A 4394-nucleotide genomic window follows, 5' to 3' on the forward strand; every position below is an offset into this window, starting at 1 on the left:
ACCACCAGCAGCTTGCCTGCCTGGGCAGAGCCTGAGGCCAGCAGCAGACATGCACACACAGGAAGGAGGGCAGGCAAGACTGCAGGAGCCATGGGCAGTGCAGCCAGGAGCAATCTGCAGTTAGACACTATACAGCAGGTACAGTAAGGACAAACAGAGAATGTGTGTTGGATGCAGTGGATGCACACACTTTGTACAGAAAGCTCCATTGGCTGTTGAAGATTTACTGAAAAGAATAATGATTAATGAGAAGCAATTGCTAGTATCTCTGATACATATTATCTATGTCAGAATTGTGTATAACCTTTGCCTGGGGTATAAGCATGCCCTCTACTGACAGATCATTACGCAATGGGTTTGGACTTTGACACTGTAGAAAGATGGAGAGGTAAACTAAAGGAATAAAGTTGCTAATACTGCATTCTTTCCCAAATAAACTTGGACTTTACCTAAAGTTTAACAAAGACTTCTTATTCAGAAGAAAAAAAAACTGGCACTCAGCCTCCAGGGAAAGCCTGGGAGACCCCGCCCTGCCCCCTCACGGTGGGGGACCTCTCTGTGCCTCTCTGACCTCTGAAGCCACTCTGCCATTAGGTGGCTCTGCTGCTTGACTTGTCTGTTCCCAGCAGGATGCTATTCCAATGCTGAGTCCTTTGAGACTTGTGAAGTGATGGAACTTGTGAAGTGGACCACTCCAGAGATGGGAGAGGATTTGGACATGCTCTCCTTAACTCACTTGCTCTGATCCATCTGCAGGAGTAGGCAGACACCTGGCTGCATCGAAATGCCTTGCTTCACGTGTGCTTTCACGGTGTACACAGAGATGGTGACTTGTGTCCCTGGTTCCATCTGTCAGTCACTTACAAAGTCTCATTACTCGACTCCCACACTTCTGAGCATTCCTTGTGGTCCTGAATGTGACTGCTTCACAATTTTCTCCTGCTTTCACTGAGCACACATTAGGCCTGAACATAGGAAGTACACTGGGAACATCGGTTGCATTGTCTTCAAATACATTCGCAGATTTATATGCTTTCAAGTATGAACCCTAAGATGTGTTGGGAGATGTGAGGAACATTTGCTGAGAGGTTATATAAGCAATGTACAGCCTAATCTTTTTTTTGTGGGGGGGTTCCGGTCATGGGGCCTGAACTCTGGGCCTGGGCGCTGTCCCTCAGCTCTTCAGCTCAAGGCTAGCGCTCTACCACTTGAGCTGCAGCGCCACTTCCGGCTTTTTTCTTTTTGCTTATGTGGTGCAGAGGAATAAAACACAGGGCCTCAGGTATGCAAGGCAAGCGCTCTACCACTGAGCCACCTTCCCAGCCCAGGGCTGATCATTTTGTACTATATAAAATGACTCTTTACAGGACCTTGCTGATGGACAATTGCTTAGTCATGATTTGACCTGGTGACTTAGTTCTTTCAAGTCATTGTCTTTGAAACACAAAACTCAGTCAATTGATGTCAAAAACTGGACAAATCTCATCTGTCATATTTCTTCCCTCCCCTAAAATTCAAGAACAGGTACCCACTCAGTAGGACATGTTCTTTGAACTTGGAATACTGGGGCACAAGCCTCAGTTGTTGACATGGTTTACAAAAGTGAATGAAATTTGATTTCCAAATGCAAGGCCTTGTCATATCAGAAAAAGACACACTGAAGGGAGGACAGAGAAAATACAGAGACAGAAAGATCATAAAGAATGATACAAGTAAGTAATATTGATCCAAATCTAAAAGATGTAATTCTTTTGAAAGGCAAATATAAGGTCAGTTTAAAATAAACACAAGATTCTCAAAGGGGTGGAGTGGACTCAAGGAAAGGGGGTAGATAATTGAGGAAGAGAAGATGGTGAGGATGCAGTCAAGAATCCAATGTATATCCTACAAAGTTCAGAGTACGGGAAGAGGAGGGGATGGGAGGGAAAGGTGAGGATATTGAATGGAATGGGATATTGATCAAGATAGACTGTATTCATAAATTGCTTTGTTATATGTTAACTCCTTTATACAACTACACAAAGATAATAATAAAAACAAATAATGTATGGGGCTTCTCTATTAACCATTACTACTTAATCTATAGCTGCTTAACCAAAGTATGTGCTGTAATACATAAATAAATAAGCCAGTGAGACACAGTGAGAATTCAAAAACATACACAAAGAATATAATAAATTAAGACATAAAAATACAGTTCATTTCCATGGATGAAGGATGCAACTATACTTGAAATGTAATAGATAAATAACTATGCTTTAGGAAAAGTAATCCATCTCAACTCATACAGAATTGCACATTAAGGTCTTACTGAAGAAAAAAATTAGGGGAACATGGTCAAAACATGAAAACAAAAAGGAAGAACATGTTTCTATTTCTAAAGTTTGGAAAGTCTTAAACCAATTAAAATTGCAAAGCAGCTAAATAAAAAATAACTAATTAGACTATAAGACAGGGAAAATAATTTATGAAAAAAGAGAAAGACTACAACAAAATTATTTGTAATAAATATTAAAAAGCAAACTTTAACTGCTAGTCTTAAAAGGCCTGTAGCAATTAGTTATTAAAAAAAAGAAAAACAGCCCTAGTAAACATTAATGCAGGGCTGGGAAGGTGGCTCAGTAGTAGAGTGCTTACTTTGCATGTATGAGGCACTGGGTTCAATTCCTCCATACCACATAAGCAGAAAAAGCCAGAAGTGGTGCTGTGGCTCAAGTGGTAGAGCGCTAGCCTTGAGCTGAAGAGCTGAGGGACAGCGCCCAGGCCTAGAGCTCAAGCCCCATGACTGATAAAAAAGACCAACAAACCAAAACTCTTATATCTTTATGGTTAAGCTGTATAAAACTTGAAATCATGTTCTCAATATTTTAAAGCAACTGTAAAAGGACAGGTAAAGTTTCTCAGTAGTGGCTAATGAGCACATTCACACTTTGGTGATAAGTGAAAAACATAAAGTAACAAGTAGTGTGGCCAATCATCATTATATATTATTATAGGAAAGTTAGGGTGGATGTATAAGATAGATATATGCTTACATTAAATAACTTACAGAAATTGGAAGACAAGCAAAGAAAATTACTAAAGCATGTTATATAGGAAAGAGAGGATTGAAATAAACAGAGGATTGCAGGGAATGTGAAGACCAACATTAAAAATTAAGGCCAGGAATTTATATATAATTATACTAATTGTATATACAATCATGTTAACAAGGGAGGTTTATGAAGTTTGCTAACTAAAATTAAATTAAAATGTATAAGTAGGAAGTGGTGCTGTGGCTCAAGTGGTAGAGCGTTACTCTTGAGCTGAAGAGCTGAGGGACAGCGCCCAGGCCCAGAGTTCAAGCCCTACAACTGACAAAAAAAGAATATTATATACATCTGGGGCTGGGAAGGTGGATCAGTGGTAGAATGCTTGCCTCATATGCATGAGGTCCTGTGTTCAATTCCTCAGTACCACATAAGCAGAAAAAGCCAGAAGTGGTGCTGTGGCTCAAATGGTAGAGTACTAGCTTTGAGCGCAAGAGCTGAGGAACAGTGCACAGGCTCAGAGTTCAGGCCCCACGACCCCAAAAGAAAAATATATAAGTAAAACAAGAGATCTAAACTGTGCCAAGCATAAATGACAAATCACAGTTCAGCAAAGAATGTCACTGTCCAAGCCCAGGTCACTGAGTGATGCCAAAGAGGGAAGTCAGCTTGGGTAGTAGATTTCCCCAGTGGCAGTTCATGCCACCAACGTAGACCATGTTGGGCATCACAGGTCTAGGAAACTCCAAGACAAAGACAGATCTCAACAACCAAATGAACACATGGTGTCATACATGGTAACCGGGGTCTGAAGAATTTCAGAGGCTGCATCAGTGGCTCTTTTGAAAACGTAGGGACAAAATAAAAGTCCATCCAAGTGGGAGATGTGGTTCCACACTCTCTCTCTGAAAGTCATGGCGTCTGGGAGGCCTGAGGCAAGTCTGGGAACACAGGAGAGAGGACTGGGGCACTGAGCTCCTTCTTCCAGATTATAGCAAAATATTACCCTGGAGAAAATCACGGCTGGAAGTGAAAAGTATTTGGCAAAAATTAAGCCATACACATCAAAAGGATCTAGAAACACTGCATCAAAAGAACTCTCCTTTAGGAATTCTACTACTTTCTTGTCATTAAACAGACTCCTACAATGTGAAAACATGATGTCATAAAATCCCTTGGCTGAGCCAGTTAGTGCAGAAAACATAGTTTGTTCTGGAGTTTCCCACTGGGTGTCAAGAAAAACCTTGAACTCCCGGTCCAAATCCTGCAGCGAGTGAGGAGTTGAGTACGTCTTCACCGTGTAGTTCAGTGAGCGTCCCAGCTGCCAACTCACCTCGGGCACGACCACCACCACCTCATGCCCTC

At 41.4% G+C, this 4394-nt stretch overlaps 1 pseudogene; it reads right to left on the reverse strand.

The window, feature by feature from the left end:
* Nucleotides 1–3667: 3667 nt before the first annotated feature.
* LOC106002272 lies at nucleotides 3668–4389 on the reverse strand (annotated as a pseudogene).
* Between the last annotated feature and the right edge of the window lie 5 nt (nucleotides 4390–4394).

Source organism: Dipodomys ordii, unplaced genomic scaffold, assembly GCF_000151885.1.
Source record: "Dipodomys ordii isolate 6190 unplaced genomic scaffold, Dord_2.0 Scaffold6264, whole genome shotgun sequence".
NCBI classification, from domain to species: Eukaryota; Metazoa; Chordata; class Mammalia; order Rodentia; family Heteromyidae; genus Dipodomys; species Dipodomys ordii.